General features: G+C 40.5%; 1 protein-coding gene across 9 annotated transcripts in view; it reads right to left on the bottom strand.

The window, feature by feature from the left end:
• The window catches only part of HIVEP2 (HIVEP zinc finger 2), a 135,121-nt gene that overhangs the window by 67,677 nt on the left and 52,972 nt on the right, over positions 1–14,472 (bottom strand). For 7 of the 9 annotated variants that reach the window (XM_062490076.1, XM_062490083.1, XM_062490075.1 and 4 more), the window contains one exon: positions 6,503–6,564. The exons of the other annotated variants lie outside the window; for them this stretch is intronic. The gene's annotated coding sequence lies outside the window, so the exon portion shown is untranslated. The remainder of the gene's footprint in view (positions 1–6,502; positions 6,565–14,472) is intronic. 9 annotated transcript variants of the gene reach the window in all.

Raw genomic sequence — 14,472 nt, 5'->3', positions numbered from 1 at the left:
GAAGAAAATGGTACACAATCCTGCAGTGCTTATGGCAAAACATACACAATGTTTTTTGCATAAAACATATAATACCTATACAAAGTAAATTTTATTGACAGTCTGGCCCTTTTTTGGTCATTTTTTCTGTCAGTTCATTTCAGCCTATTAAAGCTTGAAAAGAAATGGTTTTCAGCAGGGATTTATATTCCAGTCACATAATCTCAATTTCTTTTAGAAAAAGAGCTATTGACCTGGTTCTTCAGTTTTCAGATAAGTCAGGTCCAACTTTCAGATGATGCCCTTCTGTTATGATTAGGTTTTGCCAATGACTTGCTATTTAATATACTGCAAGATAAACTGATAGGTTTATCGGTGCAGTTAGGTTCCAAATGTGTTAAATCAAATTGATAATGACAGGGCAAGTAGGTAAGTCTCTAAGTCCTTCCTGTCCATTTACACAGTAGTGGGGTTTTTGGTCATGTTTCTTTTAAAGACCTGTGATTTAAAGGTCTTTTAATGGCCCCATCTCTAGTGAACCAGCTTTTGTTGCAACAAGTTGTTGCAGTAAAAAAGCGTAAGTGTTCCTTTCCAAGGATTGCACTGTGTCCCTTACCATAAATATCCAATTGAACTGCAAAGCATACTGTGGATTCTGTAAACCCCTTACTGGGGCTTGTCCTGGTTTGTTCCTGATGTTTGCCTGTGTTGGTATTCCCAAGAACCAGCTGGGCTTTGTCCACTGCAGGTCGATGGATCAGCAGGAGATCATGGACCACTGCAACACTCACAGCAGCTGCCTCTGCCTGCTTGGTGTCTCTCTCTCCCCTAAAGGCTGTAGTCTGCTTCAGTGCAGCCAGGGCTCAGGGCTTAGGCTGATGGATTAGACCACCCTGCTAACTAAAAGAAAGGTTTCAAAGACTAATGTTCAGGTACAAAGGTCCCTGGAGATGAAATGAAAATCCTGGAAACAACATGGAATGCAGGCAAGTTTATTTAAGTGCATGTCTTAAATAAAATAAAAGTTTTTATTTTTTTAACAAACTAGCAAAAGAGAAGAAATCCTAACTTTAGGGCTTCTGCTCCATCTAGTTTATCCACCTGCTCCAGGCAGTTCATCTAAAGCAGCAAAGTACAAAACAGATACAGTGAGACAGCCCTGTTTCACAAGCTCTGATATAATGCACTAATATAATGCACTTCCATTTCTTAGGCTCCAGCCCAGAGTTTACCACCTTACAGAGCTTCCTCCTGACCCCAGTCCCACAGGGTGAGCAAGCATTTCATGCCCTCCACTGTCAGAGAAGTGGCACGAATTTGCAGCTAGAGGTCAGAGAATGGTTGCAAATCAAGTGGAAACCTTGTCATGTCCACGCTGCTCCTCAATATCCCTGCCCTATCCTAGTTCCACTTACAGCCTGCCCTTTAGGGCTCAGCCCCTGCCTCCAGTGGCCCCCAAGCCACTGGGACCAGCACAGGCTCCAGTCTCCGCCTGAGATGCTGAGGAGTGACGACCAAGAGTCTGCTCCTGCACATTCCATCCCAAACTATAACTCTAAATGTATCTTCAATTCTACTCATGTATTTATAGGCCCCCTGCATGGGGACAAATTATGCTTTCAAAAATATTACGGGAAAGTGCTGCAAGTGATTGTCATTAAAAAAAACCCATCATAATTTCATTAAAAATTAACAAAAAGAAAGCATTACTGTTGTCCTGCCAACTCCGGGTTGGGGGGTATCTCACATTGTTAAATTGAGAAGGCCAGCAATGGAAAACCTTTTTAGATTGGTGTTTCCAGTCCTTCCTCTTTTGCTTGGTTCAAAAGTCCTGCATAATTAATACTGTAGTACTTAATAAATGCTTATGAACCTACTACCTCTCTGCTTTTTCCATTTAATTAGGTGATTGACTTCAGGCATACTATAAATTATAATGACAATTTAATTACTTTTTTAATGTGCACACTTAAAAGATTTATAAACAGGAATAGGGTAATACAGTGCACTCAAAATTAGAAATACCATGAACTGGAGAACAGCACAAAGTAATGACATCTAAAGTATCTCCTCAGTGGCTGAGCAGCTGCAGTGACTGGTACTTAAAGTGTCTGGTACAACTACAGAGAACTATATATATTTCTGTCCAAATGCCCATGTACACCTCTTTTAACTTTTCCTTCCAGCATTTGCACATCTCACTTCACTTCATGGCAGAAACATAAAGGAGTTCCAAGGACAAGTCAGGCTGCATACGCAGTGTCTCTTGGGTAAAGCATTCACTAGAAGTGGAAGACCTTTTCTTTTAAACAAATCATAAAACTTCTGCATCACTTCATCATAACACAGTCATTGTTAAAATTTGCAGGGGGCCTAAATCTCCTACAATATTCCAGCTGGCACAGGCAAACTGCCAAAGACCATGGATTCCATCATCTCATGAACAGACCCATCCTACTCAGGAGGCAGAAATGTCTGAGAATATTTTGCACCACATCCTACAACAATCCAAGTTAACTCTTCTGATATTGTTATGCTGCCTAGGACTCATTCCCCAGTCACTTACAGGAATGTAAAAGCTAAGAGGATTGCATATATAACAAACCAAGTAAGAATCAGATCCTTCAAAGTAGTGCTCAAAAAAATTGCTAAACTAATAATTATAATTTAAAATGCAAATAGTTTAAGATAATAAAAGAAAAGTTAACCTACTTAGTTAGCCTGCATAATTGTCCAGACATTTCCAAGCCCTGATTGGTCGTTACAAAGAAAGCTGTATTTTCTACAAGCTACCTATCACCAACAGAGAGAGATGATAGCATTCATTTTAAATCACACAGTATGCTACACTGCTGAAAATTTCTCATCTAAAAAAGTCATTAAAATTTGGACTAGAGGAGATGCTTTCCCATCTGGGAGCTGAATCTGGTTTGGTGTGACTATTCCTGTCTGTTAATTTAGCAGTACAAAGTATAACTCTACATTCTTAGCATACTTACTGGAGATGCTGGCATCTCTGTAACCAGAACTGCTTACAGAGAGGGGAAAAAAAAGACTGGGCAATTCACAGTGTGCTAGAAAAATTATGGGCAATTCCACATTTTAAGCATCATCTATCAACAGTGTTGAATAGTCAAAAGGGGAATAAATTTGAATGCATTGCCAAGGAATATGCTGTGATAATTGCATCTGCTTTTCCTTCTCAATACAGAAAAAAAATCCCAGATGCTCATCTCATTTGCACCCAGTGAAGCTGAGTGGAAAGCAGATCAATCCCACAGCTTCATCGTGTGGCTGCCTGTCCACCTTGGTCAGCACAGAGCAGGAGCTGGAAAGGTATAGGTAAAAGAAAAAACACCAGGAGGCTGAACAGCACAGTGAATCACAGGGAGCTGCTTTGTCTGCAGCTTCCGTTCTCTGAGGAACTGTGCAGGACTGAAACAATGGCTCTCCTATGGAGCTGCATCTCATCTACCTCATCTACAGCCAGTGATGAATGATGGGTCAAGAGGGCAGCAGACTTTGGGTGCACAACCCTTAAATACTTTATCAAAGATGGCAAAAGGCCATGTGCTTCAATAACACAGCAAATACTTCCTTTTGCTGTATAGCAGACAAATTCCTTCCTCTCTGCTGGCTCAATCTGAAGCTTCTGGTTCACAGCTCAGAACGTGTGCAAGTTTTACATTCACAAAACATATACGTAAAAAAACTTCAGTTTTATTCCTGAGACCATTCAATTGTAAACATTCTCACACAAATGGAAAGCCAGTCCTATCTGTGCTGAAATCCTATGCTTTCATAAATATGTAATTCTAGGGATTTGTGGAGCTTAGAGACAATAAAAGAAGGCACGTTTTACTTATTTTAAAAAGGCAAACTGAATAGTAAGAATTGAAAAAAAATTTCCAAAACTGTGTCTCATCCAAACTTTTCATAATGGGGTTTCCTGAAAGAAAAACCTACTGATCTGATAGGAATTAAAAGTTCAATAAAATATAGAAATTTTGTCCCTGGTTTAAATGAAGATAAATGAAAATAATAGGCCTTGTGATAAAACAAGATACTTCAGTACTAAGTTTGACAGCATTCTGCTACTCAGAGAATTACAATTTAGCAAGACATACTAGATGAGTTGGAATACCTTCATGACACAAAAATATGCAAAATAAAACTGAAGCAGCATTTAAAATGTTCTGAAGTAAGATGTCTTACTGCTTAAGAGTTGTCCAAGTTTTGTCCCAGTTAGAGGAGAGGGAAAGTATTTCAGAACCTTCTGCCATCTAAATTTTCTTTCATCCACTTTTGTCTTCTGTTCTCCTTAGCTGTTTCTTTGTCTTTTTAGTCCTCCAGATATCTTTAAAACTTGGTCTAACTGCTCTTAATTTGACAACAAAACAATGTTCCAACAGGGAAGAAAGCTGTAGGCTCATGTTTGGTTTATAAAGGAAGTGGCAGAAAGCAATTTTAGGAAAAAACCTCCAAATCAGCTGTGATCATTTCACCTCCCTTACGAAAAACCTCAGCAACAGAAGAAGTCCACTTGAGTTCCCATCCACCCAGCACCTGAAGGTGGGGTAACCCTGTAACTTTTGGATCATTATTTAATGGCAACAACACTTAGAACTGGATCATAGCTTTCCCATTTTGGAGGCTTTGAGGAGTTGGTTGACACCAAAACGCCGATGTGAGCAGGGCGGGTTTTCCGGCAGTGCCATGTAGGCAGTGAGGCAGCGAGCTGTGCCAACACATCCTGCACTGGCATGGAAAACCTGCACCTCTCACCTCCAGACACGTTAGGGCAGAAGAATTGGGGGTTTTCCCTCCCAAAGACCTCACATCATTTTATAATACAGCAATGGATTTGCATAATTTCAATTGAACTGTGTATTTCAAATCTCACTATAGATTTTGAATTTAAACACTTCAGTACTGAGCAAAATAAATGGTGCTTATGCTCAGGAAATAGAAGGTCTTGGAGTGGAGGTATCTCTGTTTCCTTATAACCCTGTTGAACAGATTGTGAGCAGGCCTGACATGTCTACTTCAGCCAAGTGAAAATTTCAGATTAAAAAAATGAGTAATTTTAACTGATATCCATAATGAAACATTAAAAACACTAAAACACTGAAAAACTACTGTACAATAATAGCTTTTACGCAACCACTGCTGCCCAGAGAGCAAAACAGCAGAAAAAGAACTCATCCTCTCTCTGAGTATTTTCATTCCTTTTTCAGAGTGTGAAACTAAGATTGGCACCAAACTGCATCCCCTTTTTAATGCACTTTCCATCCAAACTGAGGGGCACTTGAGGAGCCACAGTGACGTCCCAGAGAAGACATATTCAATGTAACTTTTCTGCTACACCCACCTTCAGTTCATAGCCCAGCACTATGCTCCCTTTTATTCATCCAGGTGAGGAGAAGCTGACAGCCAGGGGAGGGAAGAGATTGGGAGCCATATGGAACTAGAGTCAATTTTTGGTATGTATTTGTGAATAGATACAAAAGAGATAAATGCTGGCGTGCATAAATTCATATTTTATCGATACTTATTTTGGTACTTACTGTCAGAGTAACGTATTCCAAAACAGGCTTTTAAAAATGAACACCAGTTTAAAGAAAATTCCAATCCCGATTTATTTCTTGCCACAGCAAACCCTAGATCCCAATCCCATGAAGTAGGAGGCAGAATCCCACTCAACAAGGCTTATCTCATGATGCCAAAAGGGAAAGTGGTGCAAATAACCAAGAATCCAAGAGAGAGATTCTCCAGGTCACTGCCCAAAACAAGCTCCCCAGGAAGGCAGGTGGGCAACCAGCCTTGGCTCAAGGAAGCATTGTGGGTCCACATCCGAGCTGCTCATGCAGAGGTCAAGGAGAGCTGATGGTTTTGCATGCAGTACCTTGTAATAACGAAGGTTATCAAAATTACAAGATTCACTAGACTGGCTGCCTGTAATTGCTGCACCTACAAATGTTCAGTTTCACTTCTCAGACTTATTCAAATAATCCAGCCCCCATGGGCCTCCAAACCCGAGCTGCAAGTCTGAATACAGAAGGGGATTTATTAAAAGATTGCTGGTGCATCTGACCATGACGGAATGCTAAAAAACGTAAAAGCAATGAAACGTACAGAACATTTCTGAGCCCAGATTATGTTTGGCCTGGATCCAGTGGATGCGTTTGATATCCACTGGCTCCCCTCTTACAGACTATTATCTCCCCAAACTTTGATCTAAGGCCACCACAAGAGCAGAGGAGCAAAAGGATCTGTGAGAGTCACTTATTCCATTAGTCAGAAATCAAAAGAGCCACTTGAAACACTAACAGAATGCAAAAACTCATCACTTCCTTCAGAGGAGGGCAAAATACCTTATTTGTAGTTGTTGATTGGAACACGTGCCATACAGAAAATTTCTGGACTCTATTACCAGTTCTTAAATAGTTCTGTTGCTGGCCTCTAGCAAATGGTTTGAATTTTTTATGCTTTTTCAAAATCATAATAAAAAACATATACCCACCTCACAGAATAGAGGCTTCATCAATGTTCCTAACTCACTCTCAGCTTCTCAGGTAGACAGTCCTGAAAAAGTGCAGAGCACCATTATTTAGATTTGATTTGTTTCAAAAAAATTTAATCCTGTCTATTACTTGGTTGGGGTTTTTTTTAATAATTATTTTCCAGGTAGGAACAATTCTGGATGCAAAATCAGCATCTCTGCCTGGAGACTGGCCTCAGGCTTCTGCCTCATGCATATGCGTACATCATATTCCTACATCTTCCACAAAATAGAAAGTGAGTCTATGAACAGGTCAGTAGGACACAAGCCAAGCAATGTAGGACACAAGCCAAGCAATGTACATCTAAATCTGAATAGAGAATAAATAAATAATAAAAAAGGGTTCTTAATATGTTCTTAAAAAATAACCAATTTAAGAACAAAACTCTCTCCTAAGAACTTAGTTTCTTCATGGTCACAGAGTCTAGATGCAATGTGTAAAAAAATGGCTTTCTGAGGCACTGTGGTGTCTTCTGAATCACTGCCATTACCCAAGAAAACCCCAGGAAGTGGTTTGGATGAGAAGCTGCACCCAGCTTGCATCGGTATCAGCTGATGTCAGAGTACACACAGCACAAAGCCCTAACAATATGGACATTGTGAAACCAGGAATAACCTCTTATCTCCTGCAGTTTAGGAAATAATTTCTAACCCGGTGACTAAAGATTTTAGGAATAAGTCAAACAGTTAATTATTCACTATGCTGCCTAATTAATCTCCATTTCAGGCCAAATCTTTGTATGCCCATAAAAACATGAAGATCTCCAGTGAGGGAAACAACAGCATGAGCTTTTGGACCTCCTTCTGCAAAGCAATTCATTTTTCCATAAACAGTTACTATTAAGCAAGGACAAAGCAACAAACCAGACAGCCATCTGTGTAAACCAATTTAAAAGGATGGTGACCTCATAACATTTTTCAAACGAATGCTCTCCATTTAACTTCTGCCACCCCGTCCTGTCCCAGCAGATGCTGGGTTCAAGCAGGTCCTCGGGTGAGCAGAGTGCTTTCGCTTTAGGGAAAGCCGGTGCTTTAAAGCCACAGTGATTTCAAACCCGTGAAAAGAGCATGTCAATGAAAATACCTCGGCATATATGGAAGCGGGATAACCTTAGTGGCTGCCCACGCTCCCAGAGGGTGTTGCCACAAAGGTCTGAGCTATGTTTGCCAGTTGAGCTTCCTAGAGGTATGAGGTCAAGCGAGCACAAAGGTTCAGGCCACTGATGGTAACACAATCCCTGCTGAACTGTGTTCTTCCTTACGACCCAGAGAGAAGCCAGAACAAGCACAGATGGCAACCACATTAGAAAAGGAGGCAAACCTGATAGCCTTAGAGCAAAACTTGTGAATCCACATACAGCACGGCTATCCTGTGTGCACCCAGGATGGCCACAGCATCCCCAGCTCATTCTGCTTATTTAGATTTGAATCCAATGAAGCTTCAGGCAAAATACGCAAAATAAAATACCAAGTAGAACACCTACAAAGAAGTGGAAGCAATAAGCACCCAAGGACATGTCTTGCACAGGGTCACTTACAGAACTGCCCTTTATTCCATTTACTAAAGTCAGTCAGAGCCACACAAGAGCTGAGAGCAGAGTGCATCAGATGATGGTGACATCAGACCATTGGTAGCACAACAGAAGAAGTGCACAAGCTCATTTACAAGGGCACGTGGACTACAAATATTTCAGTATCAAAGACAGTAACTGAAAGAAATGTATATTCTGTATAGTCTCTTCATATTTCCAAGTGTCAGATCAACATAACAACATATAAAATGTATTTCAAGTGGTGGAAGGAAGTGTGTGTTTCTCCATTATATAAAGATGATGTTTCTAATCCACATCTAATCCACAGACATGGTAAGAATTACCTTCCACAATGCCAAGGCTTGTAACATGGACTCTTTTTTCTTTAGCCTGCATTTTCTAAGAGCCATTACTTTACTGCCACAGTGCCTGATGTTTGTGTGCCTGTTATTTGTATTTGCTCTAAAATAAAGGCTGTGAGGTGAAGGTAACTTGCTCTTCCGACCCAGCGCATAATTGTACAACTGTTTGTGCAGTAATGACCCATCATACACATAAAGTGACATTTCTCTAATTGGCATTTGCTGAACACAAGGGCATCCTCTGCAAACACAGTGGCTTTTTTATTGGCAACCCCTTAATTATTTCACTCCTCCTAACACAGAATCTCCTTTCTGTCATTAGAGAAGAACAAACCGTTCCTCACCACAGCCACAGTAATATATGTATTTCTGAAAACGCATTACTGAATACAATTAAAGATTAGCCCTAAAAGACAGAGTAGTATTAACAGCTGTCCTGGGAATTTGTTCCAGAAAAGGGAACACTTCTGACCTTTGAGACTGTGTTTCAGTGCCTTTTTGAGATGTCTCAGAACAAAAGTTCAAGTGGCATCTTCTTTCAGTTTGTCTCATCTTGTGGCATGTTAAAAGTGAGGACAGAAATTCAAGAGAAGCCTGGCTGGTGCTGCTTTTCCCTTACCTTCAGTTCTGCTGTGTCAGCTGATGCTGGCACATGCAGCGCATTTCTCTGCTTCCTTTGGTTTTGTCTTCCTTGGTTGCTGCTTTGAGTCTCTACCCAGCCATCTCCACAGCTCTCCTGTCACTGCCATGTTATGTAAAAACTCAGAAATGGCTTAGGAAACATTTAAATCTGTGCTATCTTGGCAAGCAGCTAATCCTTGAAGCAAATGCTACTTACACAACAGAGCGCCTGCATTTCCTACCCTGTTGTGGAGATGCCATGCCTCATCTCCTAAGGCTGGAAGGAATGCACAACGCTTCGTAAAATAGCTCTGACTTTCCACTTCTACTATATAAGCATCTTGTTATCTGTTTTTATAGGGAGGGAAAATGGGAAAGGGAATTCCTGGAAGAGATTACAATTGTCAAACTGGCTTTTGATATCTGTTAAACAGCTGAAGCATTATTTTTTTGGCGGCACTGTCAAAAGCCTATGAGGTCTTCCCGACTGAAGTGCGGGAAATAGTACATTTAGTTCAACTACAAGCTGTACATTTTAAAAAATCCATATGAAAACAGACTCATTATTCATTTTTCTCTTAATATGTGGTTTTGCCCTGCAGTTTCAGTAATATTTTTTGTAAGGCCAGGCAGTCTCAAAAAAGAGCTGTATCTTAGAGCTAATGTTTTAACAAACTCTTGTTTATACTACAGTCAAACCAGAACAAACAAAATAAAGCTACAAATGACATTTTTATAGGAAGTCAAGAAAAAGATTCATGTGTCTGAATATTTTAGCTACAGTGTGGTAGGCATGACTATTATTTCCTGTAAAGCCAAATTGTATCTCTTAAGAACTGGAATAGAGCATGGATATGACTTGGGTCTCTAAAGAGCAGCTGGATATAAATACCTTACAATTCAATGCAAAACTCCCTTCAAGTATTCTGAGAATTTTACAATGGAGCAATGGCAAGATACGGCCATGATAAGCCTGTTTGGAGTCTTCAAAATACCACCACGCTGGATTAAAACTAACAAAAAAATTCATAAAGAAGGCTTGCAGTGAGATAGGCAAGAAAATTACCATTTTTAAAAAGTGATCTTAGAATCCCAGAAAATAGATCAAAAAGGAAATGACCAACCAAAGCCTATTAGATCATATTGTATCTAAGTAAAAAAAATCTATGTAGTATATTTTTCAGCATTTTGTCCAGTGATTTTTTTTTCCTAGTAGTTAAACTAATACTCGTTTTTCTCATTGGCATCATTTTACTACTTTATATCTCTTTGAGTCAGTTATTCCCTTCTAGGTGATCTTGGCTCTGATACCACTGTGATATCTAATTTAATAGCAATCAAGGTACAAAATGCTAAACTAAAAAGAGCAACTGACCTTCTGATTTGCAGCCTTTCTCCCTCTGTAACCAGCAGCAAGCTTCTGCTTGCATGAGACCTGAGTTGAGAGCCAAGAGGGTGGAAAATCACTACCCCGCTTCTAAAGACAGGCTGTATTTCATCAGTGCATGGTTCTGAGCTTTATGGAGGATGGAGAGCTAACAGCAAAGCAGCCTCAAAAAGCTCCTATTTTCTTTACTCAATGTGATGCTCCATGATTTGGTTAGACTGAGAAAATTTGGTCGCTATCACTTTTCCTGCATATTAGAGAAAGCGGGTTTAATGAGTTTTCTGTTGCTTAGTTGCAATAACTCCTTTTTCATTCCCAGACTGCAGACTTCCAGATTAGGATATCTGGATGGCCTTTGTATAAAAATATAGAATTCCTTGAAGGAGAGAAAGGAGTTTCACACTGCAGATTGTTATCCTACTTCCCAAGCAAGGGCGAGAAATTGTCATGACTTCATAGACTGACTTTGTATCTCCTCTGTCCCTGAACAAAGATGGTCCCAGGCAGCACACAGAGCAATCCCCAAACATTCATACACTTCAAAACCCAAAAGGATAAATAAGTGTACAAGAAGAAAATAGAGTCTATCCTTGAGGATGGTGGAATAAATCTGTGAAAACAAAATGACTACCTGGTAAGGAATTTAATTTTTTAACTTAGTGGTTATTATTTTTAACTAGCAGGGTAACAACTGGCAATTTTACTTGAGAAATACTGGTTGAGTTTTTGGAAAACTCCTCAGTGCTAAAGGCCTGTGTGCAGAGGGACAAAGTCATGTCATGAAACAGACACTTTGCAAACTCCTCAGAAATCTTGACTAAGAACCTTGTACTGCCCTTGTGTTATTAGCTATTGCAGTATCATGTAAATCCTTCATGACAGAGCCACTTTTGGAGTGCTGCTGTACCATCAGGTGTCCTGACATTATCAAGGCTTCTGGGGATGTCAGTGTGTGGTATCTCTTTCTTGCCTTCTTTACAGCAAGTTTCCAAGCCAGGAGGTGCAAAAGGCCAGGATGAGACTCGGAAAAAATGTAACTTGGGTTATAAGGAAACTTCTTCCCTCACTGTCTCCAGGACCTCTTTATCCAGGATAACCCTGTTCATTACCCACTCCTGTCTCAGGATTCATGCCTGGCTTTTTGTCTGAGAACAGGAGGCTGGTAGGGAGTGCTGGTGGCTGCAAGCATATGGACAGGGATGCTGGGCTGAGTCACTGGCAGCTCACCACTTGTTGAGCTGTTTGAGGTCCTGCAGGAAAAATGCTCACTTTGTGGCACTAAAGAGAAATACTGCCAAGAGCAAAAATCGCTAAGAGAACTACTGCTCCATGTAGATACAGGAAAAAAGAGAGGAGACCAGGAACAGACTCTGCCACAGTTTACAGGAGTTGGTGCCAGACTACTGACATAAACCTTCCTGTCTGCTGCAGTACACAGCCTTCACCTGCAGTATATTCCCTCTCTCTTCTTTCCCATGAGCCAACAAACAGCTGGACTTCATTCAAATTAACTGCTTGATGCCAGGGTAACATTTATAAATCTATGATCTTACTGACAACCTAGTCCTGGATCTCCAACAATCTTAGGAAAGTCGCTAGCCATTTGCAGGAAGGACTGAGCTGATGACTGAAAGTCTCAGGACCAAGGTTATCAGGCACAGAACACACAGGAGGAGCTGAAGGGTATCTGACTCCACTCACATTACTGTATGCAGTAACATCAAAAAGATGGAAGGCTCTTCATTCACTGGATCAAGTGGATTTAAAAAATTATATTCATGAAAATGAAGCAACTTTTTTCATTGTGCCAACTTTTCTTTACACTGTATGTTTCTTGTATTACTTCACTGCATTATTTTTATTTCTCTTCACTTTTGTTACTCTGATCACTACAAATATGAGAAATGCTTTTAACTCCTTATTTTTCCCTACAGAAGAGTAATGCCTAAATGAAGTGATAGCTAACCTTTATTTCTTGCACGATACCCGAAGGAACAAAACCCAAAACAATGAAACTATATAAGCTATTGCTCACACAAGCTGACCAGAACTGCAGTTCCCAAGCATCTGGGAACTGGTTCACTGATTTCAACTGGACTTTATGGAAACACAAAGATCACCTTGAAAGACCAAGTATTTATGACTATAATAGATTATTTTGAACTAAAACAAACAAAATATACCATGTCCCCTGAAAATGTCAAATCACTACTTTGCCTCATCTTTCTGAGTATTTTTTCAATGTATGGTGAGCTCACACCAATAATGTATATTTACTTGTGCTTATGATCTCACTAATGAATGAGTAGCACTGCCTGCTCCATACAGTCACTCTTCCAACAAAATAGTGTTGTCAAAATGGTGGGCCCTGGCCAGGCGAGTTTTCTAATTCTTTTTCTCTTCTTTCTATCCCAGAGCACTTCTTTACTCTCAAGCGTATTTAAGCACTGAGAGTACTTTGTGTAAAAATGATACAAGATTATTAAATACCAATTCATGACCCTCAACAACTCTGTACGTGATCCTCAACTCTGTACAGCAGGTGTACAGAATGTACAGTCATAGATTCAACAGGTGGGAGAGGTGGAAGAGAAAAGAATTGCATTTAATCTTTAAACAGATTTCAGAATGAAGCCCCGATATTCCTGTGTCAGATTCAGTCTCCATTTTTGCCTCCCAGGTATGGTAATTACAGTCCTGTGCCCACTGGGAACTAGTTGCACATTGAAACACCAACATGCTTCACTGGAGGAGGGAGAGGTTTGCTGACGGAGATATTACACGGTGCAGCAGTAAATACTGTGACTTCTGCTGAATGTGCAGTATCCCTTGCTCACAACACCTAATTATTTTAACTAAGCAGGTGAATATCTGGCTAGCCACTGGCCACTGTGCAGGGTGACTTTCAATATTTTAAAGACAGCCATTGAATAAGTGAAGGCTCTCCTGGAAAAACAACTACTAGCTACTGCGGTCATCATTCCTCAATTCAAGCTGTGCCAGCAGAACTTGGTGCCTGTACTTAGCCACTGAAGGCAACAGGGTGTAGGCATACAGATCCAGGCATCCACGGGGCGTGATTTTACTGCAGGGTCAGCACCTAAATTAAGTTTCTCCCCAGTGCGACATCTCTGTCACAGCACACAGGGAGGTACCTACACACCCTGCCACATGCCAGTTTGGATTTCATCCCTCTGCCTTGGCCTCAGTGCCAAGCATCAGGAAACAACAGGCAACTTGCCAACACTTTTTCTTAGAAAACAGCAACCCTTTCTGGAAATGTTCTGAAGGTCTGCAGTCTTTCTGGAAAGGTGGTAATGCTGAGCTTTTGCAGAAATACTGTAAATGAAAGCTACCATAAAATACTATCACTACCCTAAAACATGATACCCCTAAAAATGGGGGCAAATGAGGTCAATATTAGCCAAAAGATATTACTGTGTAGGCAGGCATTTTGATTCCTAGAAAGCTGAGGTAAATGACACATATAGTAGCATCATCCAGTTAGCAAGCCTTACATTTTGAAAGCACACCCTAGGAAAATCCACTGATTTTTAATGCAAATTAGTCAAGATTCATCAAATATTTTTGTGCTCAACCTTCTGTGGATTTTGAATTATATAACCAGTTTGTCACGAATCCCAAAATCTTACTGAAGTGACTGAAAAAAATAAACCCAAAAATAAAGGAAAAGTATACTTGTAAATTACAGTTCAGTGAAGACCTTTCCATTCCCTCCTCTCCCCCTCTTGATTTTCCAAACCTCTTTTTAATTGCTGCTTCTGCTGAATGCAATTCTTAACCAGCACTCAACTAGTCAGAGAAGATGAGGAAACTTACTTCAGACCCAGCGCATGTGTTGGACCAGGCACCTGTCTGAAGGGAGCAGAAAGGTACACGCAGCTCGTACTGCTCAGAGGGCATCCACGGACGGCAGCGTGCACCCGTGAGCACTGTGTCAACAAAGGCACACACAGGGGTTAACTGGCTTTCTGCAGGAAGCCTGGCTTCATTCATTAACTACAACCT

The sequence above is a fragment of the Cinclus cinclus genome, chromosome 3, assembly GCF_963662255.1.
Source record: "Cinclus cinclus chromosome 3, bCinCin1.1, whole genome shotgun sequence".
NCBI classification, from domain to species: domain Eukaryota; kingdom Metazoa; phylum Chordata; class Aves; order Passeriformes; family Cinclidae; genus Cinclus; species Cinclus cinclus.
This window is presented reverse-complemented; position numbering and strand designations above follow the sequence as displayed.